Genomic DNA, 22305 nt, shown 5'->3' on the forward strand with positions numbered 1-22305 from the left:
TTTTCTAGTTCCCATTTTTAGGCACTTAACTCTCCCCAAGCTTTGTACAGGGAGCCTCGGTGCCCATCTTGGGGCTATGCATTCCATTCAGTGGTGGCATGCTTAAAGTTACATCTTGACTTTTTGATTGTGTCCACTGTAACTGCTTCTTCATATTTTTTCTGATGTAACCTCTGGTACCGTTTAATGTTTTAATAAGCATTCAGGAGTCAGGTTTGTCCAGAGTTAAGATGAGGCATTTGCCATGAAGATCACTAGCACTCACCTCATTCCAAGACTGCTCAGGTTTCCGGAAACGTCTCGTGAAAATCCCAGCCCCATGGAAGTTAATGGCAAAACTCACTGAATTCCATAGGGTCAGGATTTCACCCTTACTTTAGCATACTGGGCATGCTCAGAAACTTAAGCTGGACATTAGCATCCTCAGTGGGAACTAACATCAGCTTATTAGCAGACTGACTCCCATGCTTGTAACTTGATACCTAGCCCTATACCCATCACTATTTCCTCCACTGTCAGGAATAATAGCCTCTGTCTCTTCCTCATTATTGCCTTCACTGTCATTGAGTTTAGAAGAAACAGACAGACACACCACTGTCACCTGAATCAGTATCAGCTGTACCTGGTAATGTATCAGCTGAGTCTGACCTGGCACCATTTTCCTGATATCTTTATTATCCTTATTGGTAATTTCAAGTTCAGACTGAACCTGACTGCAGCAGTTCCTTGAGAGTTTGATGTATCTGAGCTGCCAGGTTGGGAGGTGGACAAGGACTCCCCTATCCCTCTGCTCTGAGTTGAGCTCCTTGCAAGCTCAGCCTGTTTCTCACAAATTACTTAGTGGTTATTCTCTGAGGGCTGATAGCTACTGCTAGCTTTATTTGATCTATTGATTGATTCTATTTATTTTATCTTGTGCTTTTACTGATGATGAGAGAAAGAATAGGTTGGATCCAGACACACAAACTAACTAGTTAATTGTTCTTTCCCTACTCTTTAATCTGTTCCTCTGTGTATTTGCTTAAATTGGAGTTCACCTTGTTTTTCTTCTTTCTTATGTACCTGCACCCTTTTTTACATATCCCATCTATAACTCATGCTACAGTTCTTCTCCTTCCTCACACTAGAGGACAATTGGATTGTGCCCATCCTTTTTGGGGCACAGCCCAAGGGCATCCAGTAAGCACAGCAATAATTTATGCAGCAAGGAAATACGTCTGTCTTTGCTCTGAAATTACACTCATCGAACTGTGCTGGATAACCTTACCTGTATGCCAAAGCCTTCACTCTGTGTTTCACTGAATATTTGTGCTGTAAAGTGTGGCAGGTCGTGCACAAAGATGAATAAAATGAATTGTACAAATACCAACCTTCATGTTGCTAAAATTGATACATTCCAGTTTTATGAGAGTGACCTATAATCAACAATCCTGAATTACTGTCCAAGACATGCCAGCTCCTTGCCAGGACACATAGAAAGTTTGAGGTCAGAAAATGAGTGAGAACTCAGTGAGAGAGAAGAATATTGAAATGGTAGCAATAAAGAAGCCCTTATGGTCAGGAATAGAAATGGAGAGTGTGTAGAAACAGATGGATACTACATGCTTAGGTCTCTGAAGATCCAGACATGTCATTACATGTATCATTACAAGTATCATTTCTCTGGCTGATTATCAACATTGTATGTGTGTTGAAATCTAAAGCCTGGGACAGATCCTGAAGAGACATTCATGTCCATATAAAGCCCTGACAGAGCTCAAACACAGTTTCTACCACAGCAACAGGCCAGACAGCAGAGACTTCCTGAAGGAAGTATTTGCTTCTCCTGCACAGCAGGGTAGCCCTCCATAGCATTAAATGGAGGGCAAGCAGAAGTGTTGGATGGGTTTGCATTGTGCAAAAAGCAAATCCAGAAGAGCCAGGCTCCCTCCTCTCCCACCCCTTTGAAGAACAGGAGGGCACTGCCTTATGCAGCAGCTGGCTAGGGGAAAGGTCTGAAGAATTCTGAGGCAAGCATTGTAGTGGTGGATTCTTTTCCTCTGTCCTGCTACGGTTCAGAGCATTTCCATTTTATACTCTAGCTTTGCTCCATTACCACAGAGCCTCTGTAAGTCACAGGTGGTGGCCATAGCAAGAGTGAGCCTCATCTGAGAGAAATAAATCAGACAGTAATTATTTATAGAGATAGGGTAACCAAATATTAATTGGAATCAATGGCAATTACCATGCTAGGAAAAAACAAATTAAGATTAAGTCAATTAAAGGTAATGCCTTGACGGAAGGACAATGATATTTAAATTAAATTGTTCTAAAGGGTACTTCACAGATACAAATTGTTATTTTCATTAAAATATTTTAAACATTTTAACATTGAAAATGAAATTGAATTATTTTACAAAGGTAAAGAGCAAAAGTGGTATTGGCAACCTTTTTTATTCTGTCAGCCAGGTCAGGAATTGCATAAGTAGCATTTTACTTAGCATGCTGTGCACATTTATTTTATACTTTCAAAGTACTGTATATGGTCTGCTTGTGTGAGAGGCTTAAATGGAAAAAGGCATTCACGTCTTTTAAAAATTTATTTTTCTTACATTCAAGATCTTTTCTTGAATTTTTGTTGTTTTTTCCCCCCACAATGAAAGATCGAGATCTAATTATTTCATCAAAGTGTCAATTACAAACCCCTTCAAATTAATGTTTCTTTGCTGATCAGCAGGAGATGTAAGATGTTTACCTCATGATTTTTATATTTCATCCTGTTCACATACATAAGGCTGCAGTCTCTAAAATTACATGAAGTTGGCTTTCTTGAGTTTCTAGGCCTGGATTAATAGTAACAATGCTCAGATGTTGCCCCAAAAATAAGAGTACTATCCATCCATCATTTCCTCCTCCTCCTTTATTATCATCCCTTAAAATAAGCAAGCCACTTTCTAAGTTATATATAAGGCTATATATTACGCACTGTATGTGAAATACTCATATCCTATTATTGAGATCAGGTGTGACTTGCTGTTGTATGGGTGTTGATACATGGAAAGAATATAATAGGAGACTTTCAAAGGCATGTGTTAACTCTTCCCATCCCATACTTCCTACCCTACACAGATATGTAACGCTACCTGCTGTGACATAGTATATACAGTAGATCTGCATCCTTCACATAGTGAAAACTCCTCATTTACTTCATTTAGATGTTTTCTTGGGTGAAGACTGAAGGATCAAGCACAATACCAATATATCTAAAATAATTGTTTCCCAGCTGGCAATGGTTTTGTACTGTAATTGATATGCTAGGTTTTTCTTCTCTTAATGATGGGCATGTGCCCTCTTCCCCATTGGGTACCCTTGTGCCAGACTTGATTCAGTTAAGCAAGGTTTAAGGGCTTGTTTATAGTGGTACAGCTTTTTGCTAACTTTTGTGCTGGTGATGTTAATACATTGTTCAGAACAATTCCAGATAAAATGCTCTAGTGCAAAGTGAGACAGTGCTAGAGGTGACCAGAGGTGGCACAGGCTAGGGTGACCAGACAGCAAGTGTGAAAAATCGGGACGGGGTGGGGGGTAATAGAAGCCTGTATAAGAAAAAGACCCAAAAATCGGGACTGTCCCTATAAAATTGGAACATCTGGTCACCCTAGCATGGGCTGAAATGCCAGCATAGGGAAAGCCTAACTCACAGCAAAGCTTGGTCTGATTATGAGACACGGGTTTGCAGCAGCTCAGCCTCCAGCGCGGACGGAGGTGAGTACAGCTGATTGGAAGGCAGCTCACACCACCAAGGATTTAGCCAGATATAGTATTATAGTTGCTTGAAAAGGCTGGGAACCCCTCTCCTAAGTCATATCATATGCATCTTAATTGGACTTGTTCTGCAGAGTACATCAATCTTCAGCAAAGTAGTCAGAGTAATAATTTCAAAGAAAAGCTATAATTACAGATACCCTTTATCAGAAGGTTTGCATGTTCTCTGAAGGATGTAGGTTTTGAATGTGTCAGGCCATCTATTTGGGGGATCCTGATAGCTTAAGCTGGTCCATGGCTTAAATTGCTTCAAGTTATTAGTTATATTTCACAAATGTCAGCGCTGCTCTGTAGAAACTTGATGTGGCCTTACCCAGACAGTGCTTCATTACTGACATTTCTTTCCCTAGCTAGTGCCTTTTCCTTGGAACCCATTGTCTAAAGTTGTCTGTCCCTGTCTCTGGCTTTTAAACCCCAGAGAGTTGTCAACTGAGTATCAAACTGGGGCTGAGGTGACGCAGGTCACTGATGTTTTAACTGACACTTGCTTTGCATAATGTGCAGAAAGCGTGCAGCCTGAACTTCAAGATCAACCTCAAAATATAGACACTCCTTCTTAATATTATTTTTGTATTAATTGTGCATACTCTACATGGTGATTCCCAGTAATTTTTGGCTATAGTTAGGAAAGAATTTTTTTTCCAGAAAGTGAACTTACAAGACTAGAGGATTGTTTTTTCTCCCTTCACAGGAGGTAAAAAAGGCACTTGTTTTTACTTTACTTTCCTGCAAAGTTTCCATCTAACTCTGCCAACATGTGGAGAAATTAGCTATGAAGGTCTGAAGGTAGTTCTTCACTTTATTCATGAAGTAGAGCTGCCATGAATACCATACTCCTACTTTGGTGTTCTTTTTGGTGAAAATCTAGAGAAGGTTCAAGTAAACCGTCTAGACCTATAGAAATAATGCTACATAATATCTGTAGCTAAGGCTAGATCATCAGCTAGTGTAAACTGGCATAGCTCCATTGAGTTCAACAGTGTCCAGCTGAGGGTTAGGCCCTTAAGACTTATTCTAAGATAACATGGTTAAAAAGGAAGTTTCACAGGACCTGATTCCTCTCTCAGCTTGCATTAATATATCTCCATGGACTTCAGTTGAGTTACTCCTGTTTTAAGACTGATTAAAATGAGAACACATTATGGCCCACAGTGTACATGAATATCTTAATGACATTTCTTTTGACAAGGACAGCCAAAGAATTTATCAACCCAGCTTTGGGGCTTGTCTATCTCATTATCTCAATGAGCATCAGGTAGGAGAAGACATCCCCATTCCAAAGTAAGTTGTTGCAAAACTCTTGTTGCAATAAGTATTTAAGGTTTCCCAGCAGCTGGTGATTTAAATGTTTTTTAAGTTTGCTGTGTACAGGAAAAGTGGTGTTTGCTGCCTTTACAAACCTCTAGAGAAACGTTCTGTGTAGCTCTAATTCAAACTAGACCAGCTGGGCAGATAAATCACTATGTAAAAATCCATCATTGCCATCAGAATATTTTAAGGAAATGAGCAAAACTAGGTATGCTTCCCTTCAAGAGTTTCCCCCCAAAATGCTGAATTTACTATAATTAGTTTTGTTCTCTACAGAAACCTTCATTTAGTGGTAACGCCATAAAACAAGTGAAATACAAATTACAAGTGACATTTATATGATCATAATCACTCCTTCCTGGCTGCCAGGAATATTTTCTCATAGAGAACCTGCATTTCTGCAGATGGTATGAAAAAAAATGAGGCCTGCAGAACACACCATTATTCCTGTGAGGCCATCAGTTTATTAGTCGAAGCAGCCAAGTCTTGACGAGCTGCAACTGATCAGCAAATGGGAAATGAGCAGGAGTATAAATTCCCAGCAAACTGAATCATTAACATTTGCCGCCTGCATCCTGGAAACATGGTAAATCAAGTGTCATGATGTATCAAGACAAAATATCATTACTAATTGGGATTAATTTGCTGCCGTGGGATTGCCGACCTTTGCTGAAAGAAAATAAAACTGCTCATTAACTTATTTATTATTATTATTATTACTATTTATTTAGGATAGACTAAGGTGCTACTATACCAGATCTTTCACTCAGTTCTATTCTTGTCATAGTTTGGTGCTTTGACTGACAAATGTAGTATTTTCTGCTTGGACCGGATATTTGTGTTCAGAGAAAGTAACACGCATCCACACTATGTTAGTTCTGATTGAGAAGTGTCAAAATATTGTGAAAAACATTATTAGAAAAATAATGAAGGTGGAATTTTGTCCTATTTGAAGGAAAATAGGTAAAAGTAAGATATTTTGGATTTACTTTCCTATTTCTTTTCATTGTTAAAATGAGGCATAGGCCGACTGTGGGGACACCAACTCCATCTGGCACTCATTGGCATTCCCCAATGCTTGATCATTCTTAGCACTTGCACAATATCTTTTCATCTTCAAAGGGTTTTGCAGTTGTTATCCAGCTGATCCTCACAACACTCTTCTGAGAAAATGTTACTGAGAATATGAGCTACAGAGCCATGAATGGAGGATCAGGCCTATTATAATTTTTCAACAGTGGCCGCTAGGAGCCCTGAAAGAGCATTCACTGATAAAGTGAAGGCCATCAACCCCTTTAAATGTGTGACAGGGCAGTTTGGGTGGAGTGGGCCTACTGTCAAACACATGGCACCTGAACACCTGTAAGCTGCTGGCGAGTGTGTGTTATAGATCCCCCTCTGTGTGAATCCACAGAGCATATCCGTTGTTACAGTTCCCCGCTACAAAGTCTTGGCTATTTAGTTCATGCTGTAGCACCTAATGTTTTTAGCTCTGGGGGCCTCTGTTACCGGGGTTCTTTCAACCCAAAGCTCTTGGTAACTTTTACTCTGTGCAAGGTGGTGTCAGGAAATAAATCAGGGGAGACACGGCCATCCAACCGATAGATGGCTGGCACAAACAGGACAACACAAGAGTGCTTTCACTTAAAGCTAAACTTTACTTAGTCTCCAGCCCCTACGCATGTCTGCAAAAGATTAGTAAAACACCCCTGTCAAGGTTCCTTCCCCACTCTGAACTCTTGGGTACAGATGTGGGGACCTGCATGAAAACCCACTAAGCTTACTTTTACCAGCTTAGGTTAAAACTTCCCCAAGGTACAAACTATTTTACCCTTTTTGCCCCTGGACTTCCATTGCCACCACCAAACTTTATCTGGGTTCCTGAAAAAACGTAGTTTGGACACGTCTTTCCCCCCAAAATCCTCCCAACCCTTGCACCCCACTTCCTGGGGAAGGTTTGGTAAAAATCCTCACCAATTTGCATAGGTGACCACAGACCCTTGGATCTTAGAACAATGAAAAAGCATTCCGTTTTCTTACAAGAAGACTTTTAATAGAAGTAAAAAGGAATCACCTCTGTAAAATCAGGATGGTGAATACCTTACAGAGTAATTAGATTCAAAACATAGAGAATCCCTCTAGGCAAAACCTTAAGTTACAAAAAAGACACGCAGACAGGAATATTCATTCTATTCAGCACAGCTATTTTCTCAGCCATTTAAAGAAATCATAATCTAACACATACCTAGCTAGATTACTTACTAAATTCTAAGACTCTGTTCCTGTTCTGTCCCCCGCAAAAGCATCACACAGACAGACACAGACCGTTTGTTTTTTCTCCCTCCTCCCAGCTTTTGAAAGTATCTTGTCTCCTCATTGGTTATTTTGGTCAGGTGCCAGCGAGGTTACCTTTAGTTTCTTAACCCTTTACAGGTGAGAGGATTTTTCCTCTGGCCAGGAGGGATTTTAAAGGGGTTTACCCTTCCCTTTATATTTATGACAACCCCCAAACCTCTATAATTACCGAAGCTGAGTGTGGCTCTCGAGCGGCACAGCGGCTGCCCGTGGGGAACATAAGATGTATCCAGAGGGAGAGTCCAGTCCTGAAGCGTCTCACTGCCTCAAACTTTTCCCCCTTATTTTATAACATAAGTAACACGTCCCTTAAAGAAAACTTGTTAAGCAAGCACTTTCAATGGTCAAGCAAGAGGTTTTCTTCTGATTATTGATTAACCAGGTGTGGTTTTTCCAGAGTTTGCAGCCTGGAGGCCCCAAGACATTCCTGGGGCACATCCTGCTATTCTAAAATGCATGTATCAGCAACTTCAACACAATTCTTATCAGGAAGGACGTGGGGTCAAGCTGCCCTTTCTGTGGCACCCAAAAGTCCCTCTCCTCCTGCTTTGGTCAAGCTAAGCCTCTGACTTGGCTGCTTTTAGCAATAAGCCATAGTGGTTTCAGGCACTTTACTGGTTTGCTGACATCTCCCCATACAGATCCCCTCCTTAAAGGTCACCTTTCACCTTTTCTGGATGCACCTGCATTGAGATCCAACAAAAGCTCAAGGCTCTCAGCTGAGACTGAGCAAATTATCTTCTTGTTGGCATCCCATACTCAGCACACCAGCGTAGCAATTTACAAGCAATCATTTTACCCTCCTTTCCTATTTGAGGGAGGGGTGACAAGTTCGATATGTTCCTTTCCCAGGCGTATGAGTGTCAGTAACCACTGACTCATCTGTCGGGGAACTTGCAATTGCTGTATTTTGCACCAGGTCCAGCATGTCATCAGGCTGGTAACAAAAACCACTACTATTTGGCACCCCAAGATTACTATGATGGGGTGTTGGGCCAAATTCAGGATCCCTGTGCCAGTAGGGGACCATCTCAATAACACTTCCCACCAGTGGTGTGACAGGTCTTGGCCAATTCTTGCAAATACCCATTTAATTTCATTGGCATTATGATGCACAGTACCATGACTCTACACCCTTTCTGTTTTACAGTATATAGCTGGTTCTGTAAATCAGTGTGTACAAGCAATGTTTGTAAAGCAGTTAAATCCATTCCAAGGGGCACAGGTGTTACAATAGAATACAAAGTATAAGACACTTTTAACTGACTATATTTAAATTTGGGTACATTAAATTCAAAATCACATCCCCTAATTGCTACAATATGACTGAAACATTTATTCTCATGAGGATTATGATTTACTTTATGAACATAACTTTGTTTATTTGCCAATACCTCTATGTTAGTAGCATCCAGCACTCCAACTTCTAATCCTCCTGCCTTGGTCAAGCTAAGCCTGCTGACTTGGGTGCTTTTAGCAATAAGCCATAGTGGTTTCAGGCACTTGACTAGTTTGCTGACATCTCCCTGTACATCCCCAGTTCAGTCTGTGGTGCATCGGCCATTGTGGATACCATCACACACCTATGCCATGGACCTCATTCATACACTAGTACAAAGTGGAGGTATGATGGGGCATTCACCCCACCCCAGCCTCAAAAGGGTTAAGGAAGCTGAGAAAGGGCCAGTTAGTAAGATAGGTCACACATGAGGTGTGCATGCTGGAGAAGCAACCCCTGATGAGAAGATGGAGCTCAGCTAAGCAGGTGCTAAGCAGGTGTGGGCTAAGCTAGTATAAAGCCAGGAAACTGGCAATAGAAATAACTGCAGTGAGGAAGCCACCCTCTGTGCGTTAAAGAGGGAAGCCTGGGAGCCTGGCCCTGAGGAAACAGTGTACACAGAAGAGAGAAGGGTGAAGATGAGAGCCTGTGGGAGGTGGGTAGGAAGCAGCCCAAGGAGGGAGCAGCAAAGGTAGGGACTGAGCAGACCTTGCAGGGGGACTGCAACAATCTGTATAGTGGGGGTGCTGAGAGTCTTGAACTAAACTGTAAACCCTGTATATGATGGAAACCCCTTCAAACCAGGGTGTGCCGCCACACCCCCAGTGCCCTTAGTTCCAGCACCTATGACACCTTGGCTGTGTGTTGTAGGGTCACCGGACTGGAACCCAGAGTAGTGGGCAGGCCCAGATTCCCCTCCCAGTCACTGACTGAGTGGCGTTGCCTGGACAATGGGTCCAGTGAGAGACTGTACCTCAGAAGGGGAAACCACATAGTGACTGGCCGGAGGAGGAGTTCTGAGGAGGAAGCTGCAGCTCCTGGAGCAAGAGAGGAGCCACAGAATGAGAGGGACGACAATGGGCTGAGAGACGGCAAGGGGAGGCGTCAGACCTGGAAGACAGCTAATCCCCAGAACAGCTAGGAGCAGGCGCCACCTGTGGTGAGTACCCCATGACAGGAGGTACCGTTCTGACTGGTTCAGCATTTTAAATCCAGTTGCACAGGTGTAAATGCCTACACAATGTCCAGTCACATACTAGGGTTCACCACATATTTTGTCCAGGGCTTATTACTCTGTGTTGGGTTTCATAATGTGCAGGGGTCATTTTTATCTGCTATTAACAAACCCATTATTTTTCCGATCAACCCAATGAGGGGAGAAGACGTATTTGTGTATCTGCTCAGTCTCCTCACAATAGGCTATTCTACCGCCCGGACTCTTCCGTCATTGTGAGATAAGGTAATGGTTATAGTAACGTTGACAGTGCATATTTGGGATATTCAGACTGACACTAGAAAGGACAATGGTCTATAAATAATTAAGAAAAAGTCATTTGTGCACTATGTTTAGTGCTCAGAGATAAGCTCTCATTTCAACTTCAGGCATGTTGCAGCCAAAATTGATAGTCCAAGGTCAACTTGAGTGTTCCACATAGCTCTGTCTGAAGTAATGTTGTCCTTTTCCGTTATAGGGGCCAGACTCAGCTGTGGTGTAAAGCTGGTACTGAAGTCAATGGGAGGTTTATTCACTGTTGCCAGTATTAGATTGGCCCATAATTTGTTTTGAATATCTTTGGGCTGAGACTCACCCCTGCTGCAGTGGTGTGTAGGGGTCGTAAATGAATCGCCAAGGTCCAGGGAAGAATTCTCTCATCTCAGGAGCAGTGTGGAGCCAATGAAAGCCCTACACTCCTGCTTCTCACGAACCACACAGAGGGGAAAAGCTGGGGCTGGCAGTGGGAAGAGAGATGTCAAGGAGGGCAAGGGAGTAGTGGTAGCACTTGGTGCTGTGCAGAGTCTGGACTGCGATCCATAAGCAGCCTGGGATAGGCCACTTTTGCCACCCCTTCTTGCTGTGCTATATCTGCTGTGTTTCTTCTCTCAGGAGACGCCAAAGAGAGTCTGGTCCAATGTGTGTGTGTGTGCGTGTGTATCTGCTTATTGGAGATCAAGATCTTGAAATAGAAGAAGGGCCATATTTACAGCAGAGATGAATTTGGCCAAAGATATTTACAAACATCAGCACATTAAGAAAACTGTAGGAAAAACTGCTACTGTGCTAGATTTTTTTACACATCTTCCTAACCCCTACCTCCTCCTTCCCCCAGGCCTGATAGGTATTTGATTTTTCTGCGTATTTGTTGTGTATATGTTAGGCAATGGACTCATCAGAAGACAATACAAATATTGAGAAATATTGTACACTTATCAAAGACTAAATTAAAAACAGTTTATGGGCAGCTGTGTTATTCTTGTGCCCCAGACCTTTTGGCTCATCTCTTTAATATGTATGTAGGATGGCTTTCAGACACATGATAAACTACCAGCTTGTCTACTGAGCCCAAGCTGACTTTATTAACACCATCATTAAAAACACATAGACAGTATTTCATTAATTTAGAAGCAAGAAGCTGTTTTAATTAGATACTGTAACTCAGCTTAAACTTCTCTTTATCTAACTTCAGAGTCGGACGCCTGGATTGTGACAATGTCTTTAGTGAAGCAAAGGTCCTTTTTCCAACCAAATCCATAGGAACCTGTGACATTTACCAGTACATTTGTATTATTAAGATAAGCAGTACCAGTCCAAGTCAAGAACAGGGACTCTCAAGTCAATAGGCAAACAGATGAGCTGCACGTCAGCAGTACAGTGATTGGGGCACGAGCCTAGGACTTGGAGACCTGGGGTCAATTCCCTGCTTTACCACAGACGTCCTGACCTTGTTGCAAGTTACTTAGCCTCACAGTGCCCCATCTGTAAAGTGGAGGTAAAAATCATTCCCTACCTCACAAGAATCTTGTGAGGATAAATACAGTACAGAGTGTGAAGCACTTTGAGATCTACTGATGAAAAGTTCTATATAAGAGCTAGGCATTTTTAAATGTAAGGTAGACTGTAAAAGTGAGCTATTTATTCTGTGGCCAGACCTTACATAGCAAATTTACAATGTTGCATTAATGTGACTATGATTAAATATTAAAACAAGAATAAACTATTTCAAATCCTCCTCTAGCATGGGAGTTATTTTACCCCTGAACATAGGTGTTGATGTTAATAATTTTACATTCAAAAGCCTGTGAGAACTTATCTCACATGGTGCTAGATGACGATGAATGAAGGTGGCTCGGGAACTGAAAGGGCTCCAACATCCAAAGATGCCTCCTCCACAGGCTCTAGTTCTGCCTTATTTGAACTTTAAGAAGTTTTTTCCAATGAAGAAAGGAAGCCAGCCAGCCAGCCATTTCTAATTCACCTATATCTGCCCTAGCTGCTGATAGAAGCTCATCAGTCTGTCTACCAGGTGGTACCATTTTGTGCACAGTGTATGATAATGATCCTCTTTTGGCAGTAACTTCTGCAGGAACCCCCTCAACCAATTTCCAAGCTAGGACTGGTTATTCTGGATTTAAAACTGCTTTTGGCTCACATCTCCCATTGATTTCCAGTTATTGCATCAGCCATGTCATCCAGTGGCACTAGTCAGTGCTGGATGTTCCTTTGCAGTGGTAGTGGTTTGTTTGTTTTGATAAGAAAATCAGAGATCAGCAAGGAATTTATGAACAGGCGACCCTTCCTGAAAAGAACACAAGGCTTGTTGTGTTGGCTGAAAAAACCTTTCTGTGCAATACAATGTAGAGCTAATTTATGACCTAACCCAAGCATCATCTTCAAAGTTTCAAACTCATCACACCCAGTGGCATATTGAAATATACAAGTTGTTAATGATAGACCAGGAAGACTGAGCATTTCACACAGGTTTGGTAGCTGTAGGGTGACCAGATGTCCCAGTTTTATAGGGACAGTCCCAGTATTCGGGGCTTTGTCTTATATAGGCACCTATCACCCCCTACCTCCTGGCCCAATTTTTCACACTTGCTATCTGATCACCCTACGTAGCTGTAAAGGTCCGTACAGATTCCCAGCTGCTTTGTTTAAGCAACATTGATCATCAATATTATGAGTCCTATGAAAGGAAGAGCAAAATTCACATGGATATGTTGGAATGGATTTTCAACCCACCCATGACTTACGGATGCTGCTGTTTTCCTGTACATACTTTTTAAAAATGACCTTTATTTTAAAGAAACATTGTCATTTTGAAATCTAGTTAGTTTTCAAAACTCAAGTTAAAAGGTAATGATATCTACCCCTTAGTCTCCCTGCCAATTTTTTGTGATTTTTTTTTTTTGCAATCACACTTTCCAATTTTAAAACATTTTTCTTTCCCTTGTTTCTTGTATGAAAGACCTATACAAACAACAAGGGAATCCAGCTAACTAAATTGAAAAGGAAACAGTGAAATTGAAAATGCTCCAAGTGCTGTCAAATGCATAATATAAACTGAAAAATAGAGAACAACATTTTTTTCTAAACCTTTTCATTTAAACCAATCTTAGGCGCTACTTGAAGAAAATGGTAAAACATTTTCTAACGTAAGTGTGAGGTTTTTTTAAAAATTTGTTGTCCCTTTAGGAGAAGGGCAAAATAGGAGACCACAAAAGGTAACATCTCCAAAAGAGAACATGCGATCTGTGTCTGCACTGCTCTGCTTTAGAAAATGGCAGCTTCCTTCTGTGTGTTGACAGCAGATGTCTAGAAATTCAAAGGTTCAGTACACAGAAAGCAAACAGGAAAAATTGCATAGTTCCATATACCATAAATATAGGAGTGCCATTTCTAACATGAAAAAAACCTTCCTTTTTTTCCCTTTGTACAGTCCAAAGGAAGGTCACCAAATGGAACTTGGGACAATTTGCTCCAGCTCCATCACTCCACAAAGCCTAGGTAGATCTCAGCTGGCCTCTGCTTGCTTAATGGTGGTGGAATAAAAGTTTGAATACACAGCAAGACTGAACCAGTACCTCTGGTTATCTGTAGTAATAGGGTGTGAGCACTTCTGATTTTCCTACAATGTTTTTTTAGAGAAAACAAATGTAACAACACAGGACAATATGAAATCAGCTGGTCTGCATTGTCTTATGTGCAGATAAAGAAATGAGTTTGTGTGGCTGCATTACCAAAGCTTTAGGAAGAATTAACAATTTTTCTAAGATATACTAGAAAATAACACTTCATTTTAATAGTCAAAATATATAAAGACAGTTATTCACCAATTTCTGTGTTTTAGCTAATCACTCTGAAACTGAATACTTCCCATACTATGAAATTTTGCTGAGGGCTGCTCTATGTTGTTAGGTTCTCCATATTTTTCCCTCTTGAAGGACATGTTCAATGGAGGGATTCTTTTCTCCAGCTGCTTAATGGTACATGTGCCATGGCAGACGTGGCTTCATTCTTAACATGTCCCGTATCTTCTTTTCTAGATAACTTTGGAGATAATAAGTTGTTGAACTCTTTGACAAGTCTCAGCATTTGTTATAAATTCATTCAATTTCAGACTTAGTATTTTTCTAAAACATTTGCTTTCAAAGGGATTTAGACATCTGTCTACGTTTGGTGGAATTCCAGCTTTCACATCAGTTAGACATTTTTAAACCAACACTTTAAAAAAAAAAAAAAGCTTTTACATACACCCTCTATTTTGAATGTGAGATCGCATTCTGGTGTTTATGAATGATAGCCTGCATTAAAAAAGCATAGCACAAAAGTATGGGCCTGATCTGTGTGCTCAAAACACACCTGATGCGTATACAAGTTGGGTCTGCATGGATGTAAAGGTCTGAGCAGATGCAAATCTCAACCTTATATGCAAGGATCAGACATACTTTCGTACACTGATTTTTAGAATTTTGGGCCAAAGCATGTTCCCTTCCTCACTCTTAGTATTGTGTCTTTTGCGTGCTAGTTATGCTAATCTTATTCAGAGAGTAAATATTTCATTTTTAATTGCATTGGAACTAATTCAGTCTAGCCTATAAATGGGGCTATTTGAATTAGCTACAATTAACCTGAACATCATAATTTCTTTGTATGGAAAAACAAGACACTCATTCCCATTCATTTCTGTTAGCTCAGAGCCGCAATAAACGAATACTGTAGGTGTTAACAAGCATGAATGTGCTACAGAGTAAGTTGTTCTTTTGCAATATCTTCTTATAACACTTAGACTTTCAAGGGAACTGTTGTTTCAAACACAAAAGAAATGCCTCCAACATGTGAGATGTCTGACTGCAGCACACTTTGTTTCTGCAGCTGCAACCCAACTGAAGTGTTAAAGCATTATGACTAAACATTCAAAGCTAGAAATGTTTATTTTAGATAAAGAAGGGAAAGGCACTTTTGCATTGTCGAATACTTAAATAATAAGTCTGACTGATGAAGAGGTTGTGTTAGCGGCAGCTCATCCTTATGCTGATATAACTTTGGATGATATAACTATTGCATGAGGAATTAGCCAGCCAATTCCCATTCTAATCAATGGGAACCACATGGCTAAATCCTATGTAACTCATTGAAAATGTAGAAGTTTTTTCAGTTGTTTGTTGCCATATGGCTAGATAATGCTGGGGGTTGTGCAACATAAACATTAGTTCAAGTTTCTAGAGTAAAAAGATTAGGTTTGGCATGTTGTTAATAGAGCTTCAACCTCCTCAAATGGTGTAGCTTATCTTCATAAAAGTTGTTATGGCTTTAGGTCTGGCTGCTGCTTCTTCTCCAAGCCTCTCCTAGTTTTTCAGTCTCTCTTGCTTACTGCACTGCATAGTAAACAATAACATGTGTCAATTAATTCCTAGAGTTCCCCTCACTGCCTCGAAAACCTGGGCTGAATACTGGCCCCAGCGAAGTCAATGGGAATTTTGCCATTGATTTAAATGGGGCCAGGATTTCACTCATCATCTGTCTGAGAAACAAACAAACAAAATTAGAAAATATTATTTTCTTTCCTAACTAATTTGTCTGCAATTTGAGTGTTACATCAAATTATGATTTTTACAGTGGATAAACATTTTGAGACATCTGCCCACTCCATTATATATTTTAGGTGTGCTTTAATTAACCCATTCTCCTGCATTTCCGTCCAGCTCATCTTTCAGTTATGTTGATGATATTTATTTATGTTTGTCTCATGCCTTATGATTTATTTTCACTGCTGTCACTGGTACTTCTAAATAACAGTCAGGAGCTCAGACAATAGATAGAAATGTTCACTATGCTGTAATATTAAATGTCTTACAGCCAAACAACCCAACTATTTGTATTGTACAATATTCTTCTTTTCTTCTGAGAATGTAATACCTTCCTGTTCTTTCATCTCTCAATCCCTATTATCCTCAGAACAGATAATAAGAGCTCAAATTATTGTTATGGCCCCCAAATGGAGCATAATTTGATATACCATAGAAAATGCTAAATGACAATTTTCTCCACATTTTGAGGTATTGATATTACATTTGTGCCAACCATAGATCATTTATGGGACAAATTGCTTCAACAAATACCTTTAACGTTGGATAATATAAATAAAAATATGCCTGTACTGTTCTTTTATAACCCGTGGATATATGATTTAATCATTTCATCAGATATACAAGCATGCACTGAATGAACGACTGAGTCCATAGAATGGATAAAAATACTGTGTACTGTTGTCATGATACCTAGTGAATTTTTTATCCCCGTTTCTCTGGGTAGTCGTGCAGAGAAATCTTTTGTAAATGTGCATTAGCATGCAGGCAAACTGAGGCCATGATTCTGCAAATCCTTATAAATGTGCTTAACTTTTTATGCATGTGAGCAGTTGCATTGAAGTAAAATATTTGACACCACTGGGATTAAACACAGACAGAAGTGTTTGCAGGACTGGGGGCCTAAAAATGTATCAACTTTACTTTATAGAGCTAATGCACATCTGTCATGCTCTATTGTATCAATAACACTATTTCCAATGAAGATTGTAGTGCCTTGTAACTTGCTATTGTATGAAAATCCATGTCTTTCAGGGGCATAGATATATTCAATAGGTGCTATTAGAAACTCAGCATTTGCCACTCCAGGTTCCTGCACTAACCATGGTATCTTCCTGTACTTAGAATAAGAGATCCCAGTGTACCACAGTCACTGCAGTAGATCAGATAATGAGGTTTTATTTCTAATAACTTTTTACTTTTCAAAAGAACTTAAGAACATACATTGACTTAAACTATGTATACTTGCTGTTCAGCAGATATTGCTATATACTAAAAAAAAAGTTAATCGGTTTTACAGCAGCTGATTTATACATTATCAGTAAAAGAAAGTCAGTTATCTAGGTTTCAGAGTAGCAGCTGTGTTAGTCTGTATTCGCAAAAAGAAAAGGAGTACTTGTGGCACCTTAGAGACTAACAAATTTATTTGAGCATAAGCTTATCTAGGTATTTGTCAGGAATTTTTTGTCTCCCTTATTAGGTTTTCAGTTAATGTGTGTATTTCTCCATTACCATTATATCTTAAGTTTTATTGTACCAGGTAGGAATGTTTTCTTCTTCCATTTCCCAGCTAATGAGAGACTGGCTGCCTCTAGTAAATGTGTTCTTAATGATTTAGGTTCTCCAAAGGCCACATCGTTAATTGGGAAACCTAAAAGGACCTATTGGTTCCTTAAGAAGATTACATCTAGTAATTGATCTGATTTGGTCAGTTATCCTGCCCCAGTAATCTTGTGCCTCTGAACAATCCCACCTGGTATGCATAAAGGTCCCTGTATTCCCACATGCCCTCCAGCATCAGTCACTGGTAGGTTACAAATATTAAAAGCTTTGCTGAATTAAGGTACCATTGACACAATATCTTAAAACAGTTTTCCCTTGTAATGGTATTTTCTCTGTTGATGTCTATTCCTCTTCTCTTCAGGATGCCAGCATTCCCCTTTATGTCCCCAGTGATCAGATATCTGCAGATTTGTAGGAAGGTATCTCCAGTAATTGGCAAGTGACCCACACCAACATGCTGCAAAGGAAGGTGAAAAATCCCCCAGGTCACTGCCAATCAGATCTGGAGAAAAAAATTCTTCCTGGCCCCATATATTGTGATCAGTTACATCCTGAGTATGTTTTAACAAGAACCAGACAGCCAAGCACCTAGAGAGAGAATGCTCGGTGCCACCTCACAGCCCTGGCCCACCACATCCAATGTCCCATCTCCAGCCTGGGCCATCCCTGATGCTTCAGAGGAAAAAGATTTTTAAAAATACCTGGCATAAATCCCTTCCTGCCCCCTGCAGGTGGCTTGCTGAAACCCTGAAGCATGAACCTTTATATATGCTAATTTATGTGAGTGAAGTGTGTGATTTATTTATAAATCTTCATTAAGGAGATTTCTATAGTACAACTGTGAATCATGTCATCAATGGCAGAATTCATCCTTATCTCACTTAAACTTTCACCTAGATATGTTTGCATTATTGTACACTCTCATAAGATACATTTAAAATGAAAATGCGTGAAGCAATACTGTCCACTTCATTATGACAGTAATACTTGTAAATCTGCAGAAGATTTAAGTCTGTATTCATTTCAGTGAGAGTCAATACAACGCTAACTATTAATTCCTTGATGTTGTAGTTTGTTTGGTTTTTTAACTCAAACTTTCTTGAAAGGTTATGACACATATACCTAGAGTTAGGTTTTCTAAAGCATTCAGCATTGGCCTAACTCTGCTTCCTTTGAAGTCATTGCTCCTAAACCACAGATCTATACTTGCCACCTTAACTATCCCTTAACAAAGCTTGTTCTCTAAACATCATCTTCAGCTTCTCTGTTGTATGTCTGTGAAAATTATTAGGAATCCTAATGAAAACCATTGAAAACAGCTATCATGCAGGGTCCCACACTGAAATTGATAGTTGAAATGGAGAAATCTGCATATTTGAAATCACTCTGTGGTGCTGTGAATGTAGAACTTATATTTAGTTCCTATAATTCCCTGAGTCCAAATTTTATAATGAACTAACAATTAATGTAAGGATAAATTCTCATCACAAAGTACAGCTCATAACTGTTTAAGTTCAGTTTATGATCTGTTGATTGGCTAAGTCTGAGTTAATTGAAAGTAATTATAAATAGGCAATTTGGAAACTGTGAAAAAAGAAAATCAGAGTGAAAAATTAAGCTTTCATGGTCCAATTCAGCGAGTCTTATAGTTGGAGCAAAGAAACTCTGTTATAAATGTAATTCCTCAGCAACAATGCTCATCCTACTACTATTACTTGATACAGATACAGCACTCTTCATCCAACAGAAGGTCCTATTGGCATGAAATTTCTCTAGTGTAAAATGTCTTCTTCCCTCTAAACAGATACCAGATTGCACCCAAAGCCCAAATATATTACAAACACCACTGGAAAAAAAATTATCTTTAAGTTAAGGTATGGTGATAAAACATGACCTTATGAATATTTTGGGGGTTCAGTGATATTGTATGAATATTAACTGTATTTACTAAGAACTTGTCATCTTATATTTGTCTGTAAAGCACAATGCACACCAGTAGAAAATAGCAATGAATAATAATAGTGTGATCCATATATTTAAGTGGCATAAAAGCCTACCTAGGTTGTAGTACTTACCAAAAAAGAAAACACCATGTCATTATTTATATACTTAGTTACTCTGCAGAGTGATTGTAAAATAGCTTTAAATCCTACTCAGCTGTTCTATCTCGGTTGATTACTTTATCAGAACAGTGAAATGAATTTTAATTACAATATGACATTTCCATGAAATATTCTGACAGATGTTTGTCTTATTTTTCCATCAATCATCATAAACAGAAGGAAACATTCATGATATTCAGCTACCAAAATACCTCCAGTATCGCCTACCAAAGACACCTTCAGTGTTCATCAATTAGCTCTGGTGTCACACAGACTCCAAAGTATTGGCACAATTCCATTCCAGTTTCTAGTGCTGTAATGTTATTCCCCAAAACAGCCCCTCCTTCTGAAAGTCGTTCTTCCGAGAGTGATGTAGAAACATGCTGATGCCCTTTCACCACTGCTAAGCTGTGAGGCAAACTGCTTGCCTGGCCCTATTGTGAAGGCACCTTTATATGCAAAGGTATCTGTCTCCTTAGCTGGGTAACCTGCAATTCTTTAGTTGAGAGTTGTTCAGAAAAATGTAACACCTTTTGCAGACTGTAAGGCAGGATGCTCCACTGGCCTATCTATACTCTACTGGCCTCACAGTCAGCAGTTTTGTGATCCTTAGCCCGGATTTTGGATATTCCAGAGATGATATCACCACTTACTGTAGCTGCTGAATACTAATGGAGGAGTTAGGGAAGATTTGCAACAGCTGAGCCTGAAATTGTTTGAGAATTTTATTTGTAAATTTCCATTTGAAGGCTTTGTCATGTCTCACCTGTCTCTCTCCTCCCACATCCTATATTTATTGAGAAACAAATATAAATTCCAAAGATCAGTAATCTTGGCCTGAAAGCTCTGTCCTGTGAGTGAAACACATCTTTAAAAATGGCAGGTTTCAGAGGAACAGCCGTGTTAGTCTGTATTCGCAAAAAGAAAAGGAGTACTTGTGGCACCTTAGAGACTAACCAATTTATTTGAGCATGAGCTTTCGTGAGCTACAGCTCACTGATCTGATGAAGTGAGCTGTAGCTCACGAAAGCTCATGCTCAAATAAATTGGTTAGTCTCTAAGGTGCCACAAGTACTCCTTATCTTTAAAAATGTTATCTATGAGTTGTTTGAATACATTTGAAACTTCTGTTTAATTTCTGTTCTTGAACCTCCTTTTTAAAAGCCAGATAAATGCTGGACCAGGTGTAATATATTAGCCCAACAGTAATATCCTTTCACGTGTTAAACTAATTGAACTGCTATCTTCCCTCTCAATATTCCAACAGACATACAGTAAGGATTCAGATTTTTTAAAACACTGCAAATTAATCACAGAATTAGAGCAATTATGTAATAGGTAAAGTGCACAAAGACTTACTTTTATAAATGCAACTGAAAACAGGAATGTAACCCTCCCCAGTTAGTGCCTGCTCCCGTTGAAGTTAGAGGGGGGACTGAAATTGACTTTCAAGTGAGCAGAACAGGCCTAGAGTGTCCCCAGTTGAAAACCCAGCCTAGAACCAGAGCCTCAGCACATTCATGAAGAAGGCTTTGTGTTTTCAGTAGTACAATAATCAGTAGAGTGAAGGGACTCATTCATAATTAATAATTATTCATTAAAAACGGCTTTTTTCACTATCTTCCACAGGTAGCATTATTTTTGTTGGTAGCATTTCCTTCTTTCAAGTAATCTAAATGAGTCTGCTGTTTTTGTTTTTGCTTTCCCAGTCAGCATCTGATAAACATGGTGATGATTTTCTCTGTGTCACAAATTTTCAGAGGCCCATTGCAGCTTCTGATATCTGAAAGGCCTGAGCCTATGGTATATATAAAATATGCTAATATGTATGGAACAACTATATAGAGAGCTGGTTGGAAATTTTCTGTCATGATTTTTTGATAGAAAATATGGTTTTTGCAAAACTGAAATTTTCCACTGGAAAATTTTGTTTTTGATGACATTTTTAATTTTTCACCAGGCGAATTGTAATAAAGTATTTTGTTTTGGGTCAATTTGACCCAAATTGAAGCATTTCAGTTTGTTGAACAGAACTAAAATATTTTGAGTCAGTTCAACATTAAACTGCATCTGTGTGTGGTGCCATGGTGCAGCATGGGAGTTGTAGTTTGAGTGCTTCATCCTCTATTCCTATGTTCATTTGCCAGACATTCCCCGTGATGCACTGTGCCCTCCACTCTTACTGAGCCATGTGGTGCTTCATAAGAGTCACATAACTGTAGGTGCATCATGGAAGACATACTGTTGCCAGAGAGAAGGGGTTCTCAAACTGGGGATCGGGACCCCTCGTGGGCCACAAGGTTATTACCTGGGGGGGGTCGCGAGCTGTCAGCCTCCACCCCAAATTCCGCTTTGCCTCCAGCATTTATAATGGTGTTAAATATATAAAAAAGTGTTTTTAATCAATAATCTCACTCAGAGGCTTGCTATGTAAAAGGGGTCACCAGTAAAAAAGGTTTGAGAACCACTGCCATAGAGCCTGGCATATTGAGGAGACCAGGGGCAAGAGGCACCCATACCATACTTGTGTCTCCTCAGCACGATAGGCAGATGCAGTTTAATTGCAAACTGACTAAAAATGAGATGTTGAATCTCCATTCAACACCCTGAGACAAAATGTTTTGACATTTCTGATTCAGTTTTTAGAATTTTTCTTTTGATGAAAATTTAGATATTTGAATGGTTTGTCTCAATTTAAGACAAAAACAGATGTTGAAATGGTGGAATTTCCCAAAGGGCAGAAATTCAGATGTTTTTCTTGGCTCTAGTTATATGTATATAAATAAGTCTGAAGTCAAAGTGTTGGCC

The 22305-nt window shown here is 39.7% G+C and overlaps 1 long non-coding RNA gene across 1 annotated transcript in view; it reads right to left on the reverse strand.

Annotated features, from left to right (window-relative positions):
- Positions 1-7260: 7260 nt before the first annotated feature.
- LOC142073395 (uncharacterized) overlaps positions 7261-22305 on the reverse strand; it is a 138276-nt gene continuing 123231 nt past the window's right edge. Inside the window, exon 4 of the long non-coding RNA XR_012670244.1 lies at positions 7261-14294. This is a non-coding gene — a long non-coding RNA (uncharacterized LOC142073395). The remainder of the gene's footprint in view (positions 14295-22305) is intronic.

The sequence above is a fragment of the Caretta caretta genome, chromosome 10 (assembly GCF_965140235.1).
Source record: "Caretta caretta isolate rCarCar2 chromosome 10, rCarCar1.hap1, whole genome shotgun sequence".
Lineage (NCBI taxonomy): Eukaryota > Metazoa > Chordata > Testudines > Cheloniidae > Caretta > Caretta caretta.